This window comes from Rhinolophus sinicus, linkage group LG05 (genome assembly GCF_036562045.2).
Source record: "Rhinolophus sinicus isolate RSC01 linkage group LG05, ASM3656204v1, whole genome shotgun sequence".
Taxonomy (NCBI): Eukaryota; Metazoa; Chordata; class Mammalia; order Chiroptera; family Rhinolophidae; genus Rhinolophus; species Rhinolophus sinicus.
Window position 1 is genome coordinate 128,627,660 of NC_133755.1, and position 15,721 is coordinate 128,643,380.

At 37.5% G+C, this 15,721-nt stretch overlaps 1 protein-coding gene across 1 annotated transcript in view; it reads left to right on the forward strand.

The window, feature by feature from the left end:
• The first annotated feature begins 3,569 nt into the window (after nucleotides 1–3,569).
• FHL5 (four and a half LIM domains 5) overlaps nucleotides 3,570–15,721 on the forward strand; it is a 34,690-nt gene continuing 22,538 nt past the window's right edge. The window contains exon 1 of the mRNA XM_019743389.2: nucleotides 3,570–3,803. The gene's annotated coding sequence lies outside the window, so the exon portion shown is untranslated. The remainder of the gene's footprint in view (nucleotides 3,804–15,721) is intronic.

Consider the following 15,721-nt stretch of genomic DNA (forward strand, 5'->3'; position numbering starts at 1 on the left):
GTGGTGTGATGGAAGAAAGGAGGACAGGGTGAATTTAACTCCTCAGCTCAACAATCTCCTGGATCCTGGATGACAGCTCAGTACCAGGAATACTAGTGTAGATCTTAAAAATGTGCCTTGCTTTCATGAAGATGGCAAAATTCAACAATTATAGTTTAATATACATAACGTTTTCAGAGATGTAATCAGAGACTGCTGTGGGAGAAGAAATGAAAGTCAAACTGTCTTGCCCGGCTGGGAGGGGAATTGAACAAGCTGCAGATAACCTGAACTGAGTCCTGAAAGAAAAGTAGAACTAGCCTGGTGAAGACCAGGGAAGGGGAAACAGACATTTCTGGGCAGAGAAAAGATTTAGAAGGTCTAAGACATGCATTGATAGGAAATGAGACCTTTGAGAAACCCTGACGTAAGAAATAAATGGTCTGGGGAGGTAGGGTATGATAAAGCTGGAGAGGCCAGAGGAGGGATCATGAATGCTTTACACACTAAGCTAAAATGTTGAACCATTATCCTGAAAACAAGGGAGTCTAAAAGATACGACTAACCAGGAAAATAGGTGATGATTTGTCTTTCAGAAAGATAACCCATTCTGGAAAGCAATTTGACAATTAACCAAAATCCTTTAAAATACCTATATTATTTGTGAAATCATCTCCCCTTTCTAAGAAGTGGACATAAAAAAACATGTGCAGGTCTTTTCCCCAACCTCTGGTGAAGAGAAACGTGGGCAACATGTCTTGCACAGAAAGGAGGCAATCTGCTTGGCTCTGAAATAATTTTGTTTATTTAGATACTAGTCCACCAAGAAAAATCCTCTGACTAGTCAAGCTAAGACAAAGGCCCCAAAGGTTTTCTCTTATGTTTATTGTTAATTCAATGTAGAGAAGAAAAAGCATTGTATCAAATGGTTTTCCTACTGAGCTGGTCTTTACTCATCTAAAATGTAGGCTTTAACCTAACTGTTATATAGACGTACATGTTGAATAATTGCTTGAAGGTATGATACACAGAATATATAGTTGTTTAAATAGTCTAACAAATGTAAATTGAGTGAGTGTTGTATATATTTTCTTTTTTCCTCTTTCCCACCTAAATCTAAGGCCTTGCAATTCATACATTATAAATGCTTAGGGTAATGCTTAGTGTTGAAGAAAATAAATCAGAGAGAGAGAAAAAAGAGGGCACACTATTCCATAATGTATTTCATTATATTGTAGCCATTATTCACAGCCACTTTAAAAATACTTAATTGATTTGGAAAATCATTCACAGTATATTAAGTAAAAAAGAATATAGAATTATATACAATGTAGTCTTGGTTTTGTAATTAAATACGTAACATATTTGCATAAAAACATATACATAAACATTTTCTTGTGTGGTTATATGTGTGCATACATAATATTCTAAAGAGATTTCAGTGAAGATTTGGGCTGTGGCTATCCTGGATTGCAAGTCATCTTAATTTTTAAAAACGTTTTCAATACTTACTCCAGATTTTCTGTAAGAAGCATTTTATAATTTGATAAACTAGTACTTTTAAATAACTGTTCTTTTATAGTGATGTAGAGAAATGATAGAAGGGCAATCAGACCAAGGCAACCAATTGTTCTATGATTGATACAACAATCCAAGTGAGAAATGTGAGAACCTGAATGCAGGGTGATGACAAATTTGAAAGATACTTCAAGTAGAATCAATAGAAATTAGGGATGAATGATGGGCATGGTGGAGAGTAAATGAGAAAAGGGAGGAGTCTAAGATAACGGGTTGAACTATCGTGCCATGCCTTGAAATGGGAAATACAGCAGAATAACAGGTTTGGCTGCGAAGAAAATGAAGAGGTTTATTTGGGACTGAGTTTGAGATGCCCGGGGACCTTTAGATAAAGATGGCCAATAGACAATAGGATACATGCCTGGAACCTTAGAGAGTGATAATAGTTAAGAATAGAGAGTAATACCAGTTTGGGAGTCATAATATATAATTGCTAATTGTTGTCACACCCATTGAGAGTGTACAGAGAAGCGCTTTGTGGATGAAGCTCTAGGGAAGTATGAGGTATAAAGGGAAAGGAGGCAGAGGATCTAAGAGCAAGGAGGAAATCAAAAGAGTAATTTAGTGAAACCAAGGGAAGAGAATTTAAAAAAGAAATAGACATAGCTAGAGATGAGAAGTTTCTGGTAAGATTAAAGACAGTGCTCTTTGGGGTCCTAATCAATATATGTTATGAGCTTAATGAAGCATTTTTTTTTGGGGGGTAGCATGGTTCAAGTGCAAGATAAATTGCAACAGTTTGAGGAGGGAACAGGAAGATCAGAAGTTGAACCAGTGAATATAGATTACCCTCTCCGGAAGCAGAGGTGTAAACAAAGAGAGTAATGCCCCTAGAATTATATGGGGACATATGCAATTTTTTATCTCCAAGACTCCACTTCCTCACTTATAAAAGGAGAAAAATAATGCCTGTCTTGAAGTGGTATCGTGAGGATTAAAATCTGTTAGTAACTGAACGTACTTGTGTCCTTTCACTGAATCAATTTGTTGCTGCTAATCACCATGTTTTCACTTTCATCATATATTAATCATCAAAGTCAGATGAATAACGCAATGTAGAGTTGGTTGGCTTTGCGTTTCTCTAGTTCAGGTTTTTTTAATTGTATATACCTGAGTTTGACCTCAGAAAATATTCATATATCATTCCTTTAGACACTTAGCACAAGGACAGTTTAAGTTTGGTCTGGGCATAAGTGGAGTTAAGACAGAATCTCTCTTCTCTCACCCAACCTTATAAACCAAAGAAATGACCTCAAATAGAGATTCTAGGAGCAAATGTCACTTGCTTTGTGAATCAGTTTGACTCACTAAGAATTCCTATTGTAGATCAGTTCAATACTCAAACATTTCTGTAGATCCTACTCTTGATATCAACATCCACTTTTCATGTTTTGAAGATTTCAAAAGATCAGATGAGTCTGTGCTTCAATGAAGTCACACAACCATGGATGTGACATAACAATAGCTGCCAGCTTATAGGACGTCACAAGCAGGGGTTTCCTCAGTCCACACTGCCGGTGCAGGAAGCAGGTAACAACCCTTCAGTTATTCTAGTCAAATCCAAGCCTTCAAGGTCTCAAACTTCCCAAGAAGGCAGTGATAGAGACCACCGCCCAGGCCTCATCTCTCACAGCTACCCAAGTCTCTGCAGGTGAGAACATGGGGCCTCATGTTTCCAGATAGTTCAACAGGAAAGCTCTATAGTTCAGCCATTTCTAACCTAAAAGAGGGGTTCTGCTAGTCAGAAAATAAATACAACAAAACAGAAAACAGATTAATCAAGGAAACAGAAAATAGATTACCATGTAATTTTTTTTAAATTTATTTCAATGTCCCTTAATTTCATCTAGGCAGTGGGAATTTCTCAAATATGTATGTGCAGTTTGTATTTTAAACTTTTTGGAGCTTATCCAGATATTTCAAATACTAAACCGGGCAGGATTGCCCTTTAAGGATGTCTTGCAGAGAACTTGTTACGTGTAATTTTAAGTAAAACTGACGAGTGCTTTTTCATTCCAGCAGGAGTCAGCTATGTGCACGTCACAAGACTTGGAGGAAACCCATTAACCCTCCTATTTTGTTCTACAAAGTTATAAAGCTGCAATTAGGAGGCATCCTCAGAAGCTCTGGCGGCTCATTCTGTTCCTTTTGGAGCTGACATATTCATATGTCAGAGGGAAAAAAAATCATCATATAGTCTCCTTTCATACTGTTTAAATTACAGGAAGAAGCAGCTTTAAGAAAAAGTAAGTTTTGTTTTCTTTTCATTAATGTTTCCTATGTGTTTTTTGTGTAGTAGTTTGGCTTGTTTATTTGTTATTTTTTTAAGTACAAGAGATTCTTATATACTTCTTAGTGACTACTTAAGAAAAAACTTATACTTGGCAGGTAAGTATAGATCTTGAAGTTTGTTAGAAATTTTTTCAAAGCCATTTGAGCCATCGGTTATCAAACTTTATATTCCGAGCTTTCAGATTTCTCATTTTGATGATACATACCTGGAGGCAACACAGTGGCCAGGTAACACTTTGGAGTGGCCTCCTGAGTTCTGACAATGGGCTTTATTCGTAGGGGCACAGCTTCATTGTCATAAAAGGGGGTGGTGAGACTCTGGGGTTTTCTTTGGATGAATGTATTTGAACGACAAATTTATCACTGAGGATGTTTTATAGCTGGATTTATCTATCCAGAGTACAATTGGAAGTTATTTACAGATTTTAAGTGAGTGAGTGAGATTCCTGCTATTTTCAAGAAAAATCTGCCTACTTTTCAGAAGCAGGCATAGAGACAATCCATAATGATAGGTTTTGTAAGATTAAAATGCCTGTGCATCTGCCCTAGACAGATATATAATGTGCTACATGAATCTACAGCATTGCTTCTTGAAACTGAGAGGGCATTCCTTAAGCAGAAGTATGCATCCTGTTTGTGCTTTCTCCCTCACTATTTTAGTCAGACCCTCTTTGATGCCTGACATCCATTAGAAAACTAAATGCAACTTCTCAGCTGTTAATACAGGCTTCAGAATTGTGAAAATTAAACAGAATCATTGATAAAATGTAGAATTCTTTTAAACTCAATGTAAGAGAATCCTCAAATCATTTTAGTCATCATTTCACAGCCACAATACTGTCACGTAGAAATTCTAGCAATTTTATTACCAAAGTACATGGATTAAAATGTAATGTAAGTATTGCAAACATCATATGTATCATATGAGAGATTTCCTAGCAGATTTGCTATGATATATGCCTAAAGCCATAATTCAAATTGCTTGACAGGGAAGGTAAACGCTAATGTCTGTTTTCTACACTTGTTCTATTTATTCCCACACGTTCTCATTAGCTGCCAACTCTGGGACTGTTCTGCTTAAACAAGAGCAGCAGATTTGTATTTTAATGTAACATCAGCTCACTGACAAGTTTACCTTTTATTTTTATTATACTTGCCAACAATATTTTGAGTAAAGCTGGATTAATTTGGGTTCCTTAGACAAGCCTAGTAACTTTCTACTATAATATTGAAAATAAATGTTTTCCTAGAACAAGTTGGAGAAACCTTGATTTGTTTTTTTTATGTTTTCAATCTAGCGAACATGATGTCTTTAGAATTGAAAACCAAATACTTGGGTTCACATGGGAAGTTCTGAGTCAGACGTCAGTTAAACAAACTTGCATTTCCATGTTCTTGTAATTGTCTTTTTGCTCTCTGGTTGTCATCATTCTTTTGTGTTACCCTGGAAGAGGAGGAAGGGAAGGAGGAGGAGGGCTCCTTCCTGCTATAACGTCTTAAATCCCTCCAAAATGATCTGCTTGAGCATTTATCTCCACATCACTCCACTTCTGGGATCACAGATTCCCTTACTCTGGTAGAATCAATGAGCCCTCTTCTCAGAAAAAAGTCCATTGCAATCGATTTTTCATGACATTGTTGGGATTGGTAGACTCCTGAAATCTGTCCTCGTGTGTTCTCTGGGGTCCTCATTATAAACCACTCTTTTCCATTGAGCTGAGGACCTCAGGTTCAGACAAACCCTGGGTCCAGCGGGTTCACTAAGTCTTTAAAAGACTTAGAGTGGAAATAGGCCTAAATTGTCTTTCTAAACTCTCTTCACCTGAGAACAGGTAAGGTTAAGACAAAGATTTTAGCTGAAGACGAAGTTTAAGGGTTTATTTTCAAAGCAGGTGCTGAGTTAATGCATGGGTACCCTTGCTCTGGGCAGTGTCATAGAACTAAAAGTGAAAGATTGAAGTAGTAGAACAGTTCCTTCTGTGGAAGCAAAGCTTAGAATGGAAGGGTGACAGGATTAAGGCTCCAAAGGCCCCAGAATGTGGAAGGATGACCGCAGTGGGACCTTCCTGTGTTGTTGGCCATCTTCCCGAATCCCTGTACAAACCTATTGGTAGATTGGAACATGAAAGGGAAGATCTAAACTAATGCCCATTATCTTATACCTTCCACTTCAGGAATCACAGTCTTCAATCTTTCTTTCTTTATTGGCTCCTTTCATCAGTATCTAAACATGTTCAAATTGCCCATCTTGAAAAGCTTCTCCATTATTGAGCTCCTCCAGTTACCCTCATTCCTGAGCTTCCTAGATGAACCTCTTCAAAGAATTGTCTACATTGTACTAAGAATGTGCACTTCCTTAGCCCGCACTTCTTAATCTATTGCATTCTGGCTTTTGTTCTCATTACTTTCCCCCAGTGCTCACTGAGGTTATCAATTAGTAGTGTATTGCTAATTCCAGCAGAACTTTTTTTTAAATTTTCTACTTGTTATCTCGCATTTTACGCTATTCACCTCTTTCCCCATCTTGAAACACTCTTTACCCGGATTTCTATGATATCAAACTCCTGGTTTTTCTCCCACCTCTGAGACCCCTATTCTCATTCTGTTTTGCACATTCTCTGTGTTATCTCCTATATCCTAGATTCCTTTTCTCTTTCTGGGAAATTTTGTTACTTCAGTTATCATATATATGTTTATGAATCCAAAATCTTTCTCTCTAGCTAAGACACCTTTCTAAGCTGCAGACCTATATATAGCCTATTGTCTATTGAGTACAGGATGGCCCCAGAGCAAGCTTGGATCCCAGCGAATACAATGGGGGAGGGAGGAAACTTCAGAGGCAAGCTGGGTAAAATTTTTGACATAGAAATTGCCGTAGGACCTCTTCCAAAATGTCCAAGTAATTTATATGGTTTCTCTGCCCCATCTTTTTGGTCCCAGCTGAACAGCTCTACTTAGCTATCCCACAGTTCTCTCAAATTTTATCATTTTAATCTAAAAGTAAATTCAATATTTCCCACCCTACGTCCCCCAAGTATAGTCTTATACAGTAAATGATACTATGATGCAACTAATTGCTCAAGCTGGAAACATGGGGTGAACTAAGCCCTTTTCTCCTTTCATCATATACCCAAAGAATCTCCAAGTTCTGTGAGTGCTACCTCATACAGTAACCTACTTCTCCCCTTTGTCACTGCCACCACCATATGTCAGCCTGCGTCTTTCACTGGCTTAACAGTAGCCTCTCACCAGTATCCATGCCTCCAGCATTGCCCTCTTCTACTGCATTCTCCATACCGTAGCCAGAGTGATTGACTGAAACAATTGTTCTAAAAACAAATTGGATTTTACCAATCACTTATTTCAAACCTTTCCCTGCCCCTCTACTGGCCTTAGGATAATATCTAGATTCCTTCTCCAGGTTAATGAGAAGCAGTATTGTATAGTGGATTATAGCAGATCTCCTCAATCATGAAGGTGCTCGGGAAGCAGTTCTGGGTCTTTGTTAAAATGCTGATTCTGGTTCTGTAGGTCTGGGCTGGTGCCTGAGTTTTTGCATTTCTAATAAGCTCCCAGATAATGCTGATATACTAGTCCATGAGTCATGCTTTGACTTAGCTGAAGCTCAAGTCCCAGCTGTGTCATACACTAGGTCTGGGAACTTAGAGAAGTCACTTAGCCTCTGTGTGTCTTATTTTCCTTGTATATAAAATGACCATGATGGTATACCTTAGGTTTGTTATGATAAATAAACGTATTAAAATTACTTGCACAGAATAAGTGTTAAGTGCTAGTCATTATTATTACTAATCCTGACCCTGAATACTTTAACCTCTATATTCTTCTCCAAACCAACTTTTACTATGGCACTGATGGATGGACACATACATACATACACTCCACACGCTACTAATTAATAGAAATAAATGTATGCCATTATCAAAATCCACCAGGGAAATGAATACTCGAATCCAAAAATCCTATAAATTATAACCTTAAAAAAAAATAGATACCAAGTAAAATTCTCCACCACATTTAAAATAAGAGTTAACGGTTATTCTGATCAAGGTAATTAGAATATTCATTGTTTTGTTTGTGTTTTTACTAAGCAAAGAGGTTAGAAATAATGCTATTAATTCCTTCATTTACTTTTTGTTAAGTTTGAAACTACAAAGGTAGCATAATCAGATAATTGTAATTTAACATCCTCATTAATGTAAGCTTTTGTGTATATTATTTTCTTTCTTTCTTCTCCCTTCCTCTTACATACACATACATACACAATGCAACAGACTCAATAAAACCACCTCTATCGTATAATATAACATGTGTGGATTTGAAAGTTCCACTTAATCATGGGCCTCTCCTTTCAGAGTTCTAAGACCATTGCAAAATGGATACAGGTGTCATATCAATATTATCATTGTTAAAGCCGATTGGAAAACAGAGCTTTTACTAAAAATGGCCCCACCCAGCCTGAACTGAACTTATTCCCAGCGGGGGTAGAGAACTTGGACTCTTGCAGGGGCTGGGCAGCTGCAATGGACTCCGTTCTGGGATGGCAACGGAGTTTGGGCCAGTGCAATGGCAATTTCCACCAGAGCAAGGGAGAGAGTGGGGTACCGTTGAGAGGGTCCTTTTGCCCAGTTACTTATCAGTTATGTCACTTCTCAAGCGGAGTAAGTCAGTGAGCCCAAAGGATGGACGGTTTATCTGCAACACTTTCAAATGAGAGACATTCTTTTAAATAACAAATATAGAAACCTGGGGGAATGAGAAATTCTGTCATATAATTTTTAATTCAAAAAAGTAGTCCCAGTTTCTTATACATTTAAGTCATCAACATACATTGCTGCAATGCAAAGTAAGAGAGATTTTTAGTTTACAACATATGCCATAGATCTACTTCTACAGTGTCGTCTTCAGTTGGCCAGGAAGAAAACTGGGGGTCAAATATGTTCATAGCAATGTGTAGTTGAGTTTTTAAACTTCTGTCATGTGAAAGTATTTAGTTTCATATGTGATCTTTCTATTATCCTAGTTTGAACGAAATGCTGCACTCCAGGTGGGGTCCGGCAAACAGTTCTAGCAGTGCTCTCTGGCTGTGGTCCACGCCTCTGGCTATTTCTCCACCTCCGCAACTCTGTGGAGTCCCCACTGCTTAAGAACCTTCACCCACCTTTTCTTAAAGACTGGCTTTTCTTCAGTCATCAAATTACGGCTCCAGAAGAAGCTTTACCTGAGGTTTTCTGGAAAGTTCCTGAAATATCCAGAACACCCTATGCACTTGTCCATGCATTTCCACATGTCCTCTCTCCTTTTTTCCCTCACTCCCTTCTATCCACAGTATGTACTAGTGCTCAGCATATGCTGGTAATAAGCTAGCCAGCAGTCTAGTGCTAACATAGCATCTATCCTGCTGGAAGCTCATTGTTGAGCAGGAAGGGTGATTAGGGCTAATGTGTACCATGTGGGCTGAAGCACCAAGGGCCATGAACATGTACAGCCAGGGTCCTAATCTGGCATACGAGTGACGGAGTAAAGAAATTTTTTGTGAGTCTCTCCCATGCCAGAATGGAAGCTTTCCATGGGTAGATAACTAGTTTTACCTGCCAAGCTCCGTGGATGGCCCAAAGTTGGCATTCAAAAGTTCTTTGTGAAACCTACAAATTAAAGTACACTGTGTTCAAAGAGCTAGCTGCTTGATATTGTTGGGTTTAAAAGCAAACGAGCCAGACCACGACAAAGGCCAGACTGTGAAACGTCTTTTGAAATGCTATGCTAAAAAGCTTGGATTATGAGGGTCACAGAAAGTAGTGTGATTCAAAGACAAGTCGTTTAAAGTCTCTGGGTCAGCCTCTATTTTATAAAACGGAAGCGGGGTGGCTGTTTGGCTCTAAACCTTTACTATTCTATCACCAAACATCTGACTTTTTTCCTCCTGCATTCATTCGACATATATTTGTGTCTGGCTCTGTTTTAGGTGCCAGGGACACAGCCCCGAACAAGGCAGAAAAGGCCTCTGCTCAGTTTGTCTGACACTTTCACATGCCTTAAAATAATTCACACACTGAGTGGTGCTTAGGGTAAAAATGAAAATAACACTAAATCATAACCAATATTTGTCAACTTATACCGTGAACATTTGGTTTCCAAGAGAACAATAACAGATTTTTCCCTTTACTTTATACACAGAATTAGCATAGCTTGAGATCAACACATTGTGTTTCCAAAGCTATAAACCCACAACTGCTGACTGAAGGCTGTGTGTACTCTGACTACCATCATTTTCCTTTGATGGATGCTGAGAACCACTTTGTCTAAATCTCTGAAACCGGGAACTGATAAAAATTAAATTATAGCTGGTTTTAAATATTTCCATGTGATAATTTAAATGGTCATCCCCTCCATCACCAACAAATTTTTAAACTGTCAAGAAAGTAGCTTGTAATTATTGATAAATGTTATCATCAGAGTACAGGACACAGTTCTGCTTTCTATCTTTTTAAATCACATTCTGGTAAAAAAAAAATCATTGTTTTGCTTTAGGCATAAATACTGGGAAAACTAGTTAACATCAACTTTTACCCCCATTCGACCCAAACACTCCCCTCACACACATACCACTTGACACACATACTCACACACACTCATAAACACACACACCCTATGCGCATATGCATCACGACCTCATGTTTTAGTTGAGAATCCAGCAAATAAAGCCGAGTGTGGTTTGGGGCTTTTCTTCCCAACTCTATGGTAAACTAATAACTATAATAAACAAAACTCAATAGAAATTGAGTTGCCTTGAATGTTGCAAGGGACATATCCTTGGTTTTGAGGATAACTGGTTCATTTTGTACAGTTAGTGCAGTCTGGCTTCAGGCATGGAAAGAACCTCTCTGTTTATGCATGTGGTGGCATTGTTACCTGGTCAGTCATTAAAACCTGAAGTGCAGGATAAACACAGGAGAGGATTTCTTTTTTTTTTTCCTGAAAATCCTAGCAGGAATCTAAGCTGTCATTCCATACACTTTTTTCTATGTATATATGAAAACAATATCCACAAAAGGCCTCTATTTGGAGCCTGGAAATCTAATTTCAGATTAAAGCTTTTTCACTAACTGCTTTGTCAGTTTCAAAAATAAATAAATAAATAAATAAACCTCAGTTTGCATTTTTTAATTTCAACTTTTTTCTCACTTATTAGATGAGAGAAGCAAACCAGAGAATATCAAAAATCTCTCCCAGCTCCTAGATTTAGTGGTTCTATGGCAATGGGCCTGGGTCAGAAACCTGCCTTTATAGCAAAGGAAAAATATCAAAATGACTGCAACGCTAGGAGGCTTTGTCTTTCAATATCTTCCTATATTTATAGGGGATTCCTTCTCCTGATTTTCCCTACAATTCTCTCCCGCGCTTCCTTTTCTTACTTCCTTCCTCTCATTCTCCTATCCTCATGGTTGAGATTTAATTTTTCTTTGGTAAATTATTACAGAAAAGACTGTCTGTGCTACTAATTTATTGAAGAGTAACAGTCAATACTTTCTCCTTGAGAAAATGAGGCCACACAGAGAAAAGCTTAGAAATAAATTATGCAAAATTACCAAAATTATGGTAAATGTAAGATTCTTCACATGGGTCACCAAACTGGCATCTAATTTCAGCCAATCTTAAAAAAAATCTATTTCATTTCTATTTAACAATCTGGTCCTAAATAGGTCACTCATTGCAAACTAGTAATCTAGTCTAAAAAGAACTTGTTAAAATTTATTTTGATTATCAGTCTGAGTATTTTCTATTAAGTACTTACAAATTTTATTTGGAATGTATATTCTATTTTTCTTCATCTTTTTCTAGAAAGGAATACTGGTTGAAGAATGACCTCTTGAGAATTTAGTTTCTATCTCTATAAAATGAGGAGTTGAAACTGATCTATCTCTTCTAGTTCTCATGTGTTATGATCAAGAACAAGAGATTCAGGGGAAGTAAATTTTCTTTTGATTTGTGTTGATTTCATTAAATTTTTAAAATAGGCCAGTCATTCATTTGGTATAAAACTCAAAAGGTACAAAAGGCTACAGTGAAAAGTAACTCTCACTACCTTTCTTGTCCCTTCGTAACACTGTCTTGTGGTTTCTTCAAGAGGGACTCTAGGTGTTTTAAGGTAAACGTCAATTAATGAGAAGCCAAGTTTGGTTTTGATCAGTATCAAATGTTACAACATTGGATAACAACAACCATATATATATATATATATATTTATTTATCAGGGGTGCCAAAAAAGTATATACAAGTGGACACTTTGGTCAACATTGCTCAAGCAGTAGTTCGCCGTAATCAAAAGTGTCTGGACGCTGATGGTAACCACTTTGAGCACCTCTTGTAATTGCAGAAGTCAAACGTGGCTTGTATTCACCTTTTGTTATCGGTATATATTGAGTATTACAATTTTAATATAGTTTTACTTTCTTAAAATATGTGTACATTTTTTGGCACCCTTTGTATATTTAATTTTATTTTCCACCTACCATTACTTTAATTCCCATGTACTTTCTGCCTAGCAATGTTTATATTTGCAAAGCTTACAATAATTGTTAAGGTATTGTGATATGTATTATCCCATTTACTCTAAAGTACCATCTATGGAGATAATTTACAATAATCCACCTTGCAAGGCAAAATATAAATGTTGTGGCTGTTTTTCTTTTCTTTTTGTCTCCTCCTCCTCCTCTTCCTCCTCCTTCTTCTTCTTTCTTCCTCCTCCTCCTCCTCTTCTTCCTTCTTCTTCTTCTTCTTCTTCTTCTTCTTCTTCTTCTTCTTCTTCTTCTTCTTCTTCTTCTTCTTTTCTTCTTCTTCTTCTTCATTCTTCTTCTTTTTAATATACATATTTAGATGCTGCCAAAATGCCTAATAGGATGTTGATAACGGAGTAATTTTATCAGTGTTACTGTGACCTATCCCAAAAATATCATGAAGAAAATCAACTGAAATTTAAGAATTTGGAGACTGATAGGAAATTTCATGCATATGACAAGGGGTATATATGCTTGTGACCAGCCCTTAGTGACAAGCTGCTGGGCTTCACATAAGTGCCTGGGGTTGCCCCCCAACCCCAGGTCTGTGAAAGGCCAGGGAGTGCTCCTGTCAAAGGTCTAACCTTCCCTTCCCCAGCCCTCTACAGCATCAGTAAGTATCTAAAGGCTGCAGTGATCATTATTTTTTAATAAAAAGGTCTAAAGAGATAGCAAATACCTACTTCACACCTGCACTCATCTACAAAACTGCTGGTAGACTTGCAGAGAGATAGGACACTTGTTAACCTTTGACTTAGCCTACCAGCTCAGAGGAAAAGAAAGAGTATTTGAAGCATCCTTCTGAAACCAAGGAAAGCATGCTTCAAGAGTGCTTCTAGTTACTTAGGGAATGATGCCTCCCAACAGAAAATTCCAAAACTGGCATTGCTTCTGCTTGTTTTCCTTGTCTTGAGCCAACATCACTTTCAATAAAGTAGAAATTCTTTAAAAATTACCATCGATTTTATCTGAGACATTTTTCAAAATCACCAACTTTTGGGCACTGCTTGGCTTCAATTGGAGAACAGATACAAATAAGATACAATGGTTGTTCTCAGTGAGCTTGCATTATGATGATAAGGAATACAACAAACCTCCAAAGCATTTATAATACAAGGTAGAATATGAAAAATAGCTAAGAGAAACTCACAGGGCTTTCATTAAACATATAATACGACGTATAAAAGTACCCTCATATGCCTTAAATTTCAAAAACATCTGAAGATTTAAGTCAGAAGTGAAATAGAACTTCTTAACAGACTCTCCTTATTTTAGAAGGCCCAGAAATTAGCTTTTCTTTCATTATTATGTTTTATGAATTTAAGAAGATTGTAAACCAACAGAATCTGTAATATCCATTAATGCCAAGACACATGAAAGCCAATACATTATATGGTTAGACTTGGTAGTCCCTGGACAGTCACAGGCAGTGGGTGACCTGGGCCTGCACTGAAGCCCCTCCCAAGAGGCCCCAGAACGAATATAGTTGGAGGTTGGCTTCAGACCACAGCACAGCACTGCCTAATTATCCCCACAAGCAGCATACACAAAAGTCAATCTCAATAGGCACCAGAGCCTGCAAAAGCAAATCCACAAGGTGGAGTAAGCCCCCTGTACAACAGTACATAAGCTGTGGATGTGGCCAAACCCCAGAGCCAGTCAGCCTGCGGATAAGTCTCACCCACTGACATGCCAGTAGCAATCAAGGCTCAACTATAAGAGGAGGACACATGCAACCCATACAAGAGACATTCCTGGAGCACCTGGAGCAGGTGACCAGGGAGACTGTGCCAGGACTCCACAGGGCACCTACTACATAAGGTTACCTGGCCAAGACTGGGAAACATAGCAGGTCTACCAAATACATAGAAACAAACAAACAGAGATAGTCAAAATAAGAAAACAAAGAAAAATGACCCAAGGGAAAGAACAGGAGAAAACTCCATAACTAAACAAAATGGAGGCAAACACCTACTAGAGGAACAGAGTTCAAAACAATAGCTATAAATAGGATGTTTAAGGAACTTAGTGAAAACTTCAACAGAGAGATAGCAAGCATCAAAAAGAATATAGAAACAATAAAGAAGAACCAGTCAGAATTGAAGAATATAATAACTGAAATGAATGGAAGGAACCACCAGCAGACTAGATGAAGCAGAGAATCAAATCAGCGATTTGGAAGACAAGGCAGCATAAAACACCCAATCAGAACAGGAAAAAAGAATTAAAAAAAAAATGAGGATAGTTTAAGAGCCCTCTAGGACAACATCAAGTGTAACAACATTTGCATCATAGGGATACCAGAAGGAGAAGAGACAAAGTAAGGGATTGAGAACATATGTGAAGAAACAATGACTGAAAGCTTTCCTAACCTGGTGAAGTAAATAGACATACAAGTCCAGGAAGCACAGAGAGCCCCACAAGATGAACCAAAACAGGCCCACACCATAATTAAATCATAATTAAATCATAATATAATCATAATCAAAATGCCAAAGGTTAAAGACAAAGAGAATTATAAAAGCAGCAAGGGAAGGGCAACTAATAACTTATAAGGGAGTCCCCATATGACTGTGAGCGGATTTCTCAACAAAAACTTTGCAGGCTGGAAGGGATCGGCACAAAATATTGAAAGTAACAAAAAACAAGGGCATACAACCAATGGTACTCTACCCAACAAGGCTATCATTTCAGATCGAAGGACAGATAAAGAGCTTCCCAGACAAGAAAAAGCTAAAAGAGTTCATCATCATCAAACCAGTATTATAACGCATGTTAGAGGGACTTCTTTAAAATGGATAAAAAAGAAAAAAATGTAAATTATGACTAATAAAATGACAATAGCTACATATCTATCAACAATTACTTTCAATGTAAATAGATTAAATATTCCAACCAAAAGACATAGGAGAGCTGAATGGATAAGAAAACAAAACCTTTATATATGCTGCCTATAAGAGATTCATTTCAGGTTGAAAGACACACATAGACAGAAAGCAAAAATATGGAAAAAGATATTTCATGAAAAAGAAAAAGAAAAAAAAAAGCTGTCATAGCAATAATTATACCAGACAAAATAGACTTGAAAACAAAGGCTATAACAAGAGACAAAGAAGGACCCAGTAATCCCACTTCTGGGTATTCATCTGAAGAAACCCAAAACGCTACTTGAGGGGACCTGTGTATTCATATGTTCATTGCAACATTGTTTACAATAACCAAGATGTGGAGAGGCAGCCTGAGTGTTTATCGATGGAAGAATGGAAAAAGAAGAGGTAGTACATATATACAATGAT